Genomic DNA, 15,187 nt, shown 5'->3' with positions numbered 1-15,187 from the left:
TGGTGACTCCAAAAAAAGCAGTTACTAGAAAATGGAAATCAAAGTCTAGACCAACTATACTAGAAACAGCGAACATATTAACAGAGATAAAAGAACTGGAAGTGAGATCTTTAGAAAACAGTAGGAGCACATTACATAGAATAATGGGAATTGTGGGAACAATACAAGTGGAATAATGTTTTGGAGGAGGAATTAGGTTTAAGGGAGGCAGGAACTGAAAGAGCTGTGCAATGTTTGACTGACAATGACTTACACTATAAGTGATGTATAATGTTAGCAACTGAAAGTATGTCAATATAATTTATTTTCATTTAATATAAAATGTATGATTGCCTATGTCATAAGTGATAATTCAACAAAAATGCTTTTTGTTTAAAAAAAAAAAAAATAAGCGCTGCTAGCCTCACCTGGAAATGTGATATGGTCACAAATGGCATGACTGGAAATATTACAAGCCAATTGTCTTAAGACTATGTGTCAACATTATCTGCCCACCTTGCATAGATGATAACCTCAGCCTGATGTCCTGCTACACCCTCCACAGATGCCAACATAACAGTAATGGTCTGGCCTGTGACTACACCATGCACGGTATATCAAAGTGAATCTGACCACTTCCTGAGATATGTAAAGTAATGTGGTCAGATGCAATTGTCAAGTAGATGCATGCAGGTAGACAACACATACCATACATACTTGTGCTACAATTCCTGTATGCTTGAATATCCACTGCACTTGTGTTGTCCCTATAGTCTTCACGTGCAGTGTTGCTGTATATGGATTTTAACTTCATTGTTCTACCTATGAACTATGTGGAGTTTGACCACTCCCAGAAACTGTGTCCACTCCTCCTGGTAATACATCCATGCCCTCAGTCACCACAAAGGGACTCAAGAATGCATCAACATCACGTTTAAAAAGTGGGTCAAAAAAAGAAAGAGATATATGGTTAAGAAGCAACAATAATTATTTAGAGGAACTGACAAATGTTAAAAGTATTGCAGAACAGGGGGAATCTCACAGAACAAGAAGAGAAGCAACTGCAGAGTGCTAAGCAGAAAATTAAATTATGTCGCAGTGGTCCAGCGGTTAGGATTGTTGCCTCACAGAAAGAGGTTCTCCGGTTTGATTCTTGGCTGGAGTGCCTTTTGTGTGGAATCTGCATGTCCTACTTACAGTTGCTTGGGTTTCCTCCGGGTGCTCCAGTTTCCTCTTACTTTACAAAGACATCCAGTAGGTGAATTGGACACTCTGGCCATAGTGCAACTGCATGTGTGACTGAGTGGTATGGCTGAACTACAGCGGCAGGGCTAGCTACCCAGTGGTGTAACCCTTGGCTCGAGATGACTGTCACTGTTGAAGTGACACCCCAACCCCATGTATAAAAATGGGAAAACATGGGGTTGAAGATGGATGGATGAAGCAGAAAATAAAGAATTACGTTGATAATATGCATGAGTTCAGAAAGACTGCTGTTGCAACTGCTTTTTGATAATAATTCCACAGCACAAAAACGTTTAGCTCAACGACTCAGGCAACAGAAAGTAAAGAGGATTGTTGCCAAGCTTAGGGACCATATAACAAGGAATATAACAAGATATCTCATAGAGGTATGAGAACTATTTTGGAAATTTTATGAAAGTCTGTATAAAGTAGAGAAAGATGGAGATCAAGGAAAGGTACAAATGGAAATGCTTATGGAAGAATTAAATATGCCAAGGTTAGAGGTAGATGAGGCTTAATTACTAATAGCTAGGATAGGAGGGGATGAGATAAAAATGGTGATGTATAACAATCAACAGAAAAATCGCAAGGAATAGATGGTATTCCTGTGGAAGTTTGGAAGTTACATGGGAAAAAACTGATAAAGATCTGGAAGGTTTTGTTTAACAGTATTTTAAGAGGAGGAGACACACCAACTTCCTAGAAGAAAGCAGTGGTGGTTATAATACCTAAAGAGGTTAAAGACCCATCGGATCCAGCATAATACAGGCCTATTTCAATCCTAAACCATTATTATAAAGTGATTTATGTCTATAATGGCTAAAAGAATTGCAAAGGTGATGCCAAAATTGATAAATATGGATCAATGTGGTTTTGTGGAGGGGAGGCAAACATTTGACAACATTACCAGAACAATGATGATCCAGAGGGAAGCTGAATGTAAGAAAATACCACTGTTGTTGGTAAGTCTTGATGCAGAGAAAGCATTTGACAGAGTAAGCTGGGAGGTTATGAGCAGAGCAACGAAAGCATTTGCATTCCCTGATAAAATTATAAGGTTGATTAGGAGGATATATGAGGGATCAGAGGTGAAAATTAAATTGGGTGAGTTCCTCTCTGATAATTTTTGTTTCAGCAGAGGAACCAGGCAGGAACATACTCTTTCCCCTTTGTTATTTGGACTATATTTAGAACCACTGGCAAAGAAAATAAGAGACTCAGAAATTTAAGGAGATAATTGGTATGGTAGTCAAAAGACGCTGGCTCTGTTTGCAGATGATATTATTTTATACCTGATAAAACCAGGAGATTCAGTGTTGTGGAACATTTTGAGGCAGTTTCAAATCTTTTCAGGATACAAAATTAACAAAGCTAAAACAAAGGCAATATCTGTAAATTATGTATCCACATACGAATTGGTTCAGCAATAGCCATATTTATGGGGACATGATAAAATTAAGTACTTAGGAGTATGGATTAAAAAGGGATGCTGGTGTGGCAGCTAAGGATATGGGCAAAAAACTGAAAGCTCTGTTATATGGATATGGATAGCAAGATACCAGCAGTTAAAATGTTTTTAGTCCCTTCAGTTTTATACACAGGTCAGGCCTATTTTATCAACCAGAGGAGAAGCTGTGGATACCAAATTAATAAAGAGCTGAAGGACTTTATGTGAGAAGGGAAGATGGCAAGAGACAAGTGGGATAAACTAATTCTTTCAACTGAATAAGCCAGTTTGGGATTAACCGATTTGAAGTGGTATTTCAGAGCTACATATTTAAGGCTCCTATACATAGCACAAGCAGAAACCTATAATTCAAAGCCGAAAGGGATGATGATAAAACGGGAGGGGAGTTCAAGAAACAAGGAGAGGCTGGGATTTTGGATGCAGATCCTTAAGGAGAAGAACAATAACCATGCAGAATATTAGATTTATAAAGTAGAAGAAAATATATTACGAACTAAGCCAACATGGCAATGGAGAAAGGAGATTCTGATGATAGGGATGACTGCAATTAGGGATACACACATTAGGCAAGAGGGAACTGGAATTTATTGGAGAAAACTGGCAAAGGAACCATGGTACTGGGAGCAAATAACTAGACAGGGAAAAGTAACAGTATAGGAAGATGCCAAGAACTTATTTGGACTGCATGTTAGAAACAGCCTTCCCTATCAAGGACTGATATGAGAGTATAAAAAAATAGGGGGATCTTAAATGAAAGACCAGCACTGGTAGAGTTTTGAGTAGAATCTAGAACAGAAGCTGCCATTAAGAAAGGAATAATTAGTACAGCATATAAAATATTGGAAGATAACTATAAAAATCAATCAGAGGAGGTTAGAAAGGATTGAGAACAGGGATTAGATAAGCAAGTCAAAAAGAAATAATGGGGGGGTATGTGTGTGTCTCCCAAATATGCAGCAAAGTCTCGAAGATTTAGGATCTTTGTTTGGAAATGTTTGCATATGTATTTCTACACCCCAGCAGACTCCAAATATTTTTTTTCCTCAGGTAGACAGCACATTTTGGAGGTGAGATGGGCAAGAAAGAGGTAAATGGGAACATATTTTCTGGTAGTGTAATGAGTTGGCAAATTTTAAAGATTCCTTGAAGACTGCTCTGTCAGAGATGCTGGGTGAGCAAGTTGGTGTAACTAATGAAATGATTTTTATGAGCTACGATACAGAATCAAATTTGCTTAGATATAGTAAGGCCTTGCTGAGTCTAATTATGATGGCTGCCAAAAAAGCAATTACTAGAAAATAGAAGTAAAAGTTTAAACCAACTTTACTAGAAGTAGCAAAGATAGTAACAGAGATAAAACAACTGGAATTGGGATCTTTAGAAAAGGGTAGGAACAAATTACATAGGAAAAAATGGGAAGTATGGGATCAATACATGCAGAGGAGGAGCAAGGTTTAAAAGAAGGTAATGGTTCACTGACAATGACTGGATATATTATAAGTGATGTATAATATTTGCAGCTATAGTTGTGTCAGCATGGATTGTAATGTATAATGTTTGCAACTGAGATTGTGTCGCTATGGTTTATTTTCATTGATATAAATATAAGATCGCCTGTGTCACACATGATAATTTAATAAAGATGTTTCTTGTTTAAAAAAAAAACTGATGGATGACGGTACTGGCATGAAACTCCAAACAGTGCTGGGATGTAGAACGGGAAGACAGAAGATGCCAATCATTCCCAGGATGGGAAGCGGATCGGCCTGAAACTTCAGTCATTTGTAAGATGGGGAAGTACTGCTCAAGTTGTGGTTAGAGGGAACTTTTGCATATGGATTATTGGCTAGGCTGGTAATGGCCTGCAAACTGATTGCCTAGTATTTGCTAATGAAGCTATTATAGGTAGTCTTTTCTCACCATTGCTGGCAAAACAGACTTAGAAGGGGAATGCAACAGGGCTCTGACTGTTGTCATGTGTATCTGTTTTATGACTGGTGGTAATACAGGAAAAAAGCCAGAAATACAGTATAATTTTCATAAAGCAAAGAGGAAGATAAGAAGGAAGGAATGGAGGAACAGAAGAATAGAACAGAAATCATACAAGTAACAGTTTTAGATATCAGACAGGCCTTTGATTCAGAAGGCTGTGGGTTCTACTTCCACACCATGTGGTTGGATAAATTTGGGAACCATGTCTAGGTCTAAAAAGAAGGCCCCCTTGAGGTTGTTAGCCTAATAATCAACTTCTGAAAAAAACTCTCAATCACTCAAATTTTATATTACTCTTTTTTTAAAAACTTATCTTTTTGATCACACAGGTCTTAAGGTATCATGCAGAACTATGAATAGTATATTTTTCTTCTTCAGCACTCACCGTTACTCTACCCAATTCCCCTTACCCATTTCATCATATTGATATTATGTCTATGCACTTAAGCTTTAATATTACATAACATTTGAGCATATTTTAGGCTTTCATATTGTATTTCCTTTTTAATAGTAACCTGCACTGGTTATCAGAAAAATAGAAGTTATGTCCTTACCATAACGTTCCATGTGGAGTGTTCATCTCGCCTTTGTTCTTACACCTGGGTTCGGAGCCGATCCTCGGCTCCGTGTCAGCTTGCAAGCTCTGCATCGAGAAGAAGCTCGAGACAACCTAATACCCACAATCCCCCTCTGCCTTTACCTCAGATCTAGTTTGCAAGCAAACCAGCAGTCAGAGAGAGAACACACTCATGCCAAAATTTACATAGACGCAAAAACACTTATATCTATCTATATATATATATATATATATATATACATACATGTACATCATATATACAACAACTGCAAATGCAGAAGCAGAATAACCCAGACCAGGCACCAAACTGAACGTTCTTCCTGAGGGCGGGAGGGTGGGAATGTAAGAACAAAGGCGAGATGAACACTCCACATGGAACGTTATGGTAAGGACATAACTTCTATATGTGAGAGTGTTCGATCTCGCCGTTTGTTCTTACACCTGGGTAGCGTCCCTAGCTCCATGTTCCTGAGGAACTCACGGGAGGACGTTCTTGAGCACAGTGGAACCAAAGGTTGCCCTGTCCCTAGAAACCTTGTCTACCTTGTAATGAGAAATGAATGTATGTGGTTTAGACCAAGTAGCAGCCGCACAAATAGCGTCTAATGGTAGGCGAGCTGCATGAGCCAGGGATGTAGACACTGATCTTGTAGAATGTCCTTTGGGTTTGATAGATAAAGCTTGATTTGAAGAATCATAAACATAGGTAATACAATCAGTTAACCATTTGGAAAGAGTTCTTTTAGTAACCGCTACACCTTTCCTGCTATCAGCAAAGGCTACAAAAAGTTGATCAGATTTCCTGTGATCCTTTGTTCTATCCAAGTAAAATCTAAGTTGTCTGTGGACATCCAACTTGTGTAACATATACTCCATTTTATTGGAGTGATTCTTGAAAAAGGTGGGTAATTCAATGGATTGATTAATGTTATTAATAGAGCAAACTTTGGGGAGAAAGGATGGATTAGTGCGAAGAGATACTCTGTCAGAGTGAAAGATTAAATAAGGGTGTTTAATGGAGAGAGCCTGAAGCTCAGATACTCGCCTAGCAGATGTAATGGCTACCAAGAAGAGGGTCTTCCACGACAAATACTTCAATGGACAAGAGGAGGCTGGTTCAAATGGGGTAACATCAATTTAGATAATAAGAGGTTTAGACTCCAAGGGGATGTAGGAGATCTAACTGGTGGTCTAATATGAAAAGACCCTTTTAAAAAGGCCTTACAAAGTCTGTGGGCCATAACAGGAGCCCCACATTCTTCCACATGAAAGTTGGAGATGGCAGCCAATTGCACTCTTAAAGTGGCAGGAGAAGCTCCTTGGTGGAACAATTCTGTTAAAAACTCCAAGATTTTGTTTAAAGGAGCTATGACAGGGTCCAGTTGCTGTGTATTTGCCCAGAATACAAAGCGCTTCCATTTACTAGTGTAGGTCTTAGTAGTGGAAGCTTTATGAGAAGCCACTAGTATATTCTGAACTGCAGGTGAAAGAAGATCAGACCTGGCTAAGTAGGGAATCGGAGCAGCCAAGCTGCTAGATGGAGAGACAGGAGCGAGGGGTGGGGAGCCCCTGACGAGTGAGTCAGTAGATCTGGCTCTGGGTCCAGGATCCAGGGTCCCCGAATGCGATGTGTCAGAAGAAAGGGGAACCAAATTTGACGAGGCCAGAATGGGGCAATGAGGATGATCGTCCTTTGCAGGTTGTTGGCTTTCTGCAGAAACTTCGCAATCAGGGGAAAAGGAGGAAAAGCATACAGGAGGCCCGGGGGCCAATCGTGAACTAGTGCGTCCCTGGGGACTTCCCCTGGAGGGGGTAATAGGGCAAAATAGCTCCTGCATTTGGCGTTCATTGGAGACGCAAACAGATCGCAGGAAGGCTGGCCCCACTTGCGAAAAATCTTCTTCGCAACTGACTGTTTTAGGGACCACTCGTGCGGCAACAGGATTGCTCTGCTCAGCCTGTCGGCTATGACGTTGGATGACCCCGGGATGTGCGTTGCTATCAGAAAGCGACCCGTGGACTCCGCCCATTGTCAGATTCTCATGGCCTCTCTGCATAGCTGATAGGACTTGGTTCCCCCCTGCTTGTTTATGTACCAGACTACAGACATGTTGTCCGTCTGAATTGCAATAGTCCCTAGAGGAAGAAGGGGAGCAAAGTGCTGCAACACTAGAAACACTGCCCTCAACTCCAGAACATTGATGTGCAGATTGTACTCTAAATTGGTCCATTCGCCTTGGACTGTCTGTCCCTGAAAGATGCCCCCCCACCCTATCAGGGAAGCGTCCGTGGTCACCGTAGCTGTCGGCGTGGGTAGCACAAATGGTCTTCCTCTGGAAAGGTTGCAAGTCTGAAGCCACCAGACTAGGTGTGATTTGCATGTGTTTGTGATCAGAATTTCGTGTGTCAGAGGTAGCTGTTGGAACGACCATTGTGCAAACAGTAGCCATTGTAGAACTCTCATGTGCAGTCTTCCCAATGGTATCGCAATGAGAGAAGCTGCCATGAGGCCCAAAACCTTTAGTACCAGTTTTGCTGGGGATTTTCTGGATGACAGAAGAAGAGATATGTGGGTTTGAAGTGAAGCTATCCTTTCTGGAGGAAGCCTTAGAATTAACTGATGCGTATCCAATTCCGCTCCTATGAATAAGATACGCTGTGATGGCTGTAGTAAAGATTTTTCGAAATTTACGGAAATTCCGAGGTGAACACAAAATTGTAGAGTATAATCCCTGGCCTGTATCAGTTGACGCTGGGTGGTGGCAGAAAGGAGCCAGTCGTCCAGATACGGAAACACCTGGAATTCTAGGCATCTCAGGTGAGACGCTACCACTGCCATGCATTTGGTGAAAACCCTGGGGGCTGAGGTCAGACCAAAGGGCAGGGCTCGAAACTGAAAGTGACTGGCTCCCAGCCGGAAGCGCAAATGATCTCTGGACGCCCTGGCCATTTTGATGTGGTAGTATGCGTCCTTCAGATCTATTGAGCACATCCAGTCGTCCTTCTGTAAGAATGGAAGGATCGATTGAAGCGTGACCATTCGGAACTTTTCTTTCTTGACGAAGGTATTGAGGTTGCTTAAGTCCAGAATGGGCCTCCAGTCCCCTGTCTTCTTTGGAACTAAAAAGAACCTTGAGTAAGTTCTGAATCCTCTTTGGTCCACTGGGACTGGTTGGATGACTCTTTTTTTCTAGCAACTTTGAAATTTCTATAGCTGCTGGTTCTCGCAGATGGGGCGGCACATCTGGGAGTCTTCTCTTTGGAATGGGGTTGGATAGGAATGGTATTCTGTAACCTCTGGTAACAACGCTTTTTACCCAGTTGTCTGTAGTAATGTTTTGCCAGGCCTGAGGGTATAAAGCTAAGCGACCCCCGACTGCCTCCAGAGCAGGACAGTCGGGCCTCCTCTCAGGAGTGCTAGAAAGGTTTTCCAGGGGGGGTATCCCTGTCACCTTGATTTTGCGGACCCCCTCTGCCGCCAGGGCGGCGTCTTCCACCTCTGCCTCCTCCTCTGCCTCTAGAGGGGGCATCACCCTGTGTGCCTGGGAAAGAACCTTGGGGTTTTCAAAACCACATTTTCCCACCGCGTTGCCCTTTGGGGTACGGTCTGGATGGGGTGGAAAAATGGACTCAGACAGCAGACAGAGTCTTTCCCTCCTGCTCACACCGGGTAAGGGTCTCCTTTACTTTGGGGCCAAAGAGAGTGGCACCGTCAAATGGGGCGTTAGTAAAGGAAGACTTGAAGGCTTCCGCAAATGAACATAAGCGCATCCAGGATTGTCTACGAAGAGCAATCGCTGAAGCTGCTGCCCTACTCGAACCTTCGGCTGCGTACGAGATCAGCCTCATGGACGAGTTTACAATGGATGTAAGGGTATTAAGTTGTGCTGTCACTTTCTCTGAGACAGCAGCATCTGTAGTACCCTGGAGGGTATCTCCCAACTCTTTGATTAGATCCCTCTGTAGCCGTGTGAAGTGGGTCAAATAGTTCAGGGATCGCATAGAAAAAGCCGCTGAACTAAAAATGCGCTTCCCGTACCTGTCCATAGTCCTAGAATCTTTGTTAGGGGGATGGACAGATGAGGAAGATTCCGACATCTCCTTTTTCGTGGCCGCTGCCACCACCATAGCGTCCACTGGAACTCCTTTTGTCAAATAAGCCTTGTCTTGGGGTGCAGTAATGTATTTATTAGGCTTCCTAGGGACTGGCTCCACCGTGTCAGGAGCCTCCCACGCCCTTCGAGCAATCAGCTCCATTAACTCATCGAAGGGCGGAGTGACCCAGGAGGAGGAAGGGCGAGCACCAAATGCCTTCAGCAAGACTGACTCATCCTCAGAAGGGGGGAGGGACTGCCAGTCACCTCTCTGCTTTAGGATCTCCAAGATGTCAGAAAAAGAGACATCTTCTGAAGGTGACTTTGGGGACCCTTCTGACTTATCCAAGTCAGTATCGGATGTCAAAGATTCTTGTGGAGAATCTAAGTGTCTCCTCTTACACAATCTTTTCCTAGGGACTTCTTCGGGGGGAGCATCTGAAGAAGCCTCCGAGGAAGAGGTGGCACCCTCCAGGGGTGGCTGAGACACAGGTGCTCGACGCTTAGCTGTAGCCATGGGTGCAGAGGAGGATAACGGACCTTTATGGGGAGGAGAAGCTGTATCTGCTGATGTGGTTGTCTGGGTAGACAACACCTTCCTCATGAGATCGAAAGCCCCCGGGTCCCGAGTCGAGGCATCTCCCGGTTCCGAAGAAATGGGAAGAATCCCCGAAACAGGCACCGAAGGCATCGACCCCAAGGACGGAACCGAGTCGATCCGAGCCGAGGCCCCGAGAGGGAGAGTCGGAACCGAAAAATCTGTCCGACTCTCGGTCCCGGAACCCAGGATGGATCTTCGGCTCCGAGACTCCGGTACCGGATCCGACGGAGTCGAAGTGAACGGAGCCGACCGAGAAAAGGAAGGTTCTGGCACCGAGGGCTCCACAATCAGCAGCTCAGCCTCTTCTGGCTCCGAAGACTGGACAGGTCTCGGAGGAGGAACAGATGGAGACAGTGGAAGGCCTTCAAGTCTCGACACCAATTGAGAGGAGACCGAGATGAGTTTGGATAAGGCCGTATTCTCCATTAACTTCTGCACCACGCGGTCTACATCAGTATCTGAGAGGGGCCTGGAAGAACGGGTCGAAGGAATCGAAGACGGAGCCGACCTCAACAGTGTCGGGGGAGGGAGCTCCATCACCGGTTCCAAGACTCGAGGCTCGGAAACTGACAACAGTTGAACACTCGGCCCCGAAGTCTGTGGAACCGGTGATCTAAGTTTAGCTGAAGAGCTTGGAGCCGATGACCTGGGCTCCGACGTCTTCGATTCCTTCGAGGATTTGGATGCCTGGTCTGAAGCATCCAGAGCCTCTTGAAAAGTAGGTTTTAACAAACCCCTATCCATGAGTTTCCTGCGCCTATCTGTCATGACCCTCCCACTGAAAGAATGACAAATTGAGCAGTCTTCTTGCAGATGGAGAGGGCCAAGACAGTAGACGCAGGAACTATGATTGTCAGTAACTGACATCTTTTGCCCACATTGGCAACGCTTGAAACCAGATTTAGCCTTTTCAGACATCTTACACTTAATATAGTTAGAAACTGAGAAGTCAAGTCCAGTAATAAAGTCAAGTCTGGTGAAATTGTCGAATCCAGTAAGGACAAAAGTCAATCCGGTAGTCAAATCCAAGAAAGGGGTGGTAGGCCCCGAGGGGAACTCTAATAAGTTTAAATAAACTTAACGGAACCGAGAATTCCTCAACCTTACCACACACACACACTATGTCACTAACAAACTTTTTATAATAAAATTACTCTGAAAACACAAGAATAATATCTTAATCTTATCTTTAGGTGCTCGAGCTCGACCCAGTGATGCGAACGCTGCAGCGGCAAACTAGATCTGAGGTAAAGGCAGAGGGGGATTGTGGGTATTAGGTTGTCTCGAGCTTCTTCTCGATGCAGAGCTTGCAAGCGGCCGACACGGAGCCGAGGATCGGCTCCGAACCCAGGTGTAAGAACAAACGGCGAGATCGAACACTCTCACATTGGTCAGTCTGACTCCCTGGCTTTGAATGAAAATGACAGCTTCTGTACCCTTTGGTTATTTTGAATAGTAGAACTATCCAGAAGATAATCTGCCTGGTTCCTATAGCAGCCTTGTACTATCTCCTCTAATTCCTTCTGTCACCCAAAAAAAAAGATAAAGTGTTCAGCTGTATTACTCATGCAGTGTGATCAATCTACAATGGTAGTGTGACCACTCACTTCCTCCCTGTTTGCTACCAGGGTTTTTTAATATATAAAGTAAAATTGTATATCTTTATGCAGTTCATAATGGAAAGACATTAAGAAAAAAGGGGTTCTGTGGTGAAATATTAACTTTCCCTATGGTAAGATGAAAAAATATCATAAGTAGGCCATTCAAATTGCAGCACAACACCAACACAAAATATTGTAAAATGCGACATCAAACAAAAATCCTGATACATCATTTCTGCAGGGGTGCTACACCCCCTTGCATCCCAATATGGGGACTCTGCCATCACACTAACCCCTAAACATACTACCTCTGAGGGTACACAAACTCTGTGACAATTAAAATGCTAAAAAAATCACATTTTCACTCTGAAAAGAAATCATACTGTCCAGCCTACATTATTGGTGTCTGTGGCAGTAAGCAGCCATAGCTGGAGAGAGAGGCTCAGTAAGGCAAGCAAGCCAGAATATGTGAATGGAGACAGGTAAGTGTTTAATGGAGTGAAGCAACATCCTACAAGGAAATCTGATGCAGGCAAGTACCCCATATGAAATATTTAGTCAATGAAAAGGGTGTAACAAAGAGTAAAACCAACAATGCTGCAAACGTGTTGGCAATGCAAACATAAAACTGAACAACTGTAAAAGCCACAAAGCTGTGCAATTAAGTGTCTAAAACATGCAAACTCTGACAAGGCGTAAGCATGATATGGCTGAAAGAAGCCTGTGAAACTCAGTGAAAAAGAAACATTTGTTCAGCCACATATATCTTCATGGGTACACCTAAATCACCTAAGCAACTGAGTACACTAAAACCCTTCATAAGACTATTAGCACAAGCTCACATGAATCTTCTTCTTCTCCTTTCAGCCGCTCCTGTTACAGGTCACCACAGTGGATCATTGGTCTGCAGAATGAGTGACAGTAGAGTTTTACAGTGTCAAGCTGCCACCCAGTGCCCAGCCTTCCTTAGAAGGCACACACGTACACAGACACACACACACACACATCTAGGATTAATTTAGAATGTCCAATCCACTTGCAGCATGTCTTGGGAATCTGGAATGAAACCGGAGCACCTGGAGGAAACTCATGAAAAGACAGGGAGGACATGCAGACTTCGCACAGTAGGCACGCCACCTGAGAATCGAAATGGAGAACCTCTTGCTGTAAGGTACATTGCTAACCACTGCACCACTGTGCCACCCACAAGCTCACAAGAAAAAAAACTTAAATAAAGTAATGCTAATATGTAAACAAATGCCCCACATTTTCAGTTACAATCTAAATATGAACAAAAAACACAAGTAATAATGCCAGATCCAAGGCACAGAGAGATATTATGATGTAGGTGACCTAAGTTTGACCAGCAGCTGGGTACTTGTAGGAGATGGCATGGGAGGATGGGAGTAAGTGACCTTTGTCAGCTCGCTCACCTTGGAATGAGACTGTAAATGGTTCCTCTCCCAGGCTCATGCTTACACTTATCAGGGGTATCAGAACTTGTCAGAGATTTGGGATGCATGGCTAGGCTTATAAATACCCTTGTAGTCATTAGCCTAGTAAACATCTATGAACCTATGGTGGCTCTGGCTCACCACTTGGGTGACACCTCACAAAAACACTTGATGTTACACTCATGGAGCACAAGCTTGTGAGCACTCACTGCATGTGTGAATACAAGTGAGATGAGAGACCATGAAGAGGTACCCTCCCTGCCACTGGCAGCATGGGTCAATGACCCATCATGGGGGGGGTGCTGCAAAGAGGAAGAGTAGGCTACCCCAACAGATTAGTAAGTTAGTCAACTCTCTGCTACCTACTACCCAACTCTTGCCATGGGGAAAACAAACGACCTAATAAGGCACCCCAAGCAGGAACGACTGGGTCACAGAAGTCTCACTTTAGCAAGGGATGCCTGACTTTTGAACCCATCCCTGATGGAACAAATGGGCCAGCTGAGTGAATGCAGTGGAGCCATTAGGCAGGTCCATTAGGACATGACCCCCCCCCAAACTCAAGTATCTAGAGAACTACAAAGTAAGAACAATTGCTTAGCTGTATAAGGAAAGCAGCCATTAAGAAACGCATAAAATGCAGGCATAAACAAAGAATCAGAAATACTTGCCAAAAATTAAATAACAACATACAAGAACTATCTAGAGTATATATCATACATGACCCAATACTCTACTTCTTTAAAAGCTGACTGGACTCTGTGAAGACAATGGCAAAAAAGAGCCACAACAGACCTGTTTATCTATCTCAAATAACACAACTAATGCAGTTATTCATGAAAGAAATGGCTCAGGGATTGCAACAATGAATACAGCATGGTATCTGTAACAGAAAGGTGAATCAGATAAATCTGACAGAATTACAGGAGGTATCTGCTAGTTACACAAGCAGGCAGCATAGTTCTGCTTGTACAATGACACCCACAAATGCCCATTATTCATTTTAAAACAGAAGATTTGACTTCTATTTGCAAGCATGGCAGTTCAACAATGTGAGCCATAAAGGAAAAAAATGGATCTGGGGTGAATGAAACCAGTAATGGAAAAGTGACTGCAAACTGTAAAAACTCATTGCTATCTAAACCTTGGTACACACTGACAAGGTTATCACTGGCTTACAGAGGATGCCTTCCACTGTATACAACCTTCTTGAGCCCCTGCCTGGACTACTGTATATGGTATTGAAGACTAATTCTGTAAAGCTCAACATGCTTACAACTGATGCAGAGATTAATGTTCAGATTGAAGATAAGCCTAAAATATCTCTCCTATGTATTAAAATAAGTTGTCGCTGTATGTAAGGCAGAAGAAGAGATGCATAATGAAAAAAACTGACAGCTGAGATGTACTAGCTGGGTGCAGGCAAGTGGAAGTATAATGTAATGTGCTATAAGACAACCAAGGAATGTAGCAGAAAGCTGGCAGGAACTATACTGAGAAGTAAAACACAGGAGTACTCCTTCATAGAAAGAGCAGTGGATGGAAGTATTACCCTTCCCAGAAGATGCAGCAGTCTTGCAGTCAGGGTGTTCAAGAAGAGACTGCACTACTATGCAAAACAGTTTTCTTTCTTGTTTGTGTGTTTAGTTTGGGGTGTAATCACAAAATTGGTTAAACTGAACCAAACAGCATTTTATAATCAGTTGACTAAGCATCTAGGGTTACCACCTGTCCCACTTTGCGAGGGGCAGTCCCTCTTTGGCCAGTTGTGTCCTGCAAACAAACTGAACAAATGGCAAATGTCCTGATATCTTAGGACAAAAACATTTCCTATATTTTCTTTAATAGTAGCATAAAACAGTTATTTTGTATCTGAAACACCAAAATATTATAATAAACAGAATAAGCAACTCAAATGCTACAAGAATAAGTTGCTATTCTGGCAAAAAGTAAATTGCTGTCCTTTGTACTGGCCATGGGTATGTTTTGCCCTGCAAAATCCGACGTTCCTAACACAAATGTCCCACTTTGTGCATTTGAAAAGGTGGCAACCCTATAAGCATCAGATCACAAGAACACAGTTGCCACCCATTCTTGTGAAAACTGCTTTTCCATTGGCAGATAAGCTGATGAGACACACATTTTTTTCCTACAGGAACAACAAAGGCAGGCCTGA

At 43.0% G+C, this 15,187-nt stretch overlaps 1 protein-coding gene across 2 annotated transcripts in view; it reads right to left on the bottom strand.

The window, feature by feature from the left end:
• Nucleotides 1-15,187, bottom strand: part of ZNFX1 (zinc finger NFX1-type containing 1) — a 359,279-nt gene that overhangs the window by 278,075 nt on the left and 66,017 nt on the right. The gene's annotated exons all lie outside the window — the stretch shown is intronic.

Source organism: Protopterus annectens, chromosome 12.part0 (genome assembly GCF_019279795.1).
Source record: "Protopterus annectens isolate FY-2018-M chromosome 12.part0, PAN1.0, whole genome shotgun sequence".
NCBI lineage: Eukaryota > Metazoa > Chordata > Ceratodontiformes > Protopteridae > Protopterus > Protopterus annectens.
Note: the sequence above shows the minus strand (reverse complement) of the source record. Positions and strands in the feature narration are given on the sequence as shown.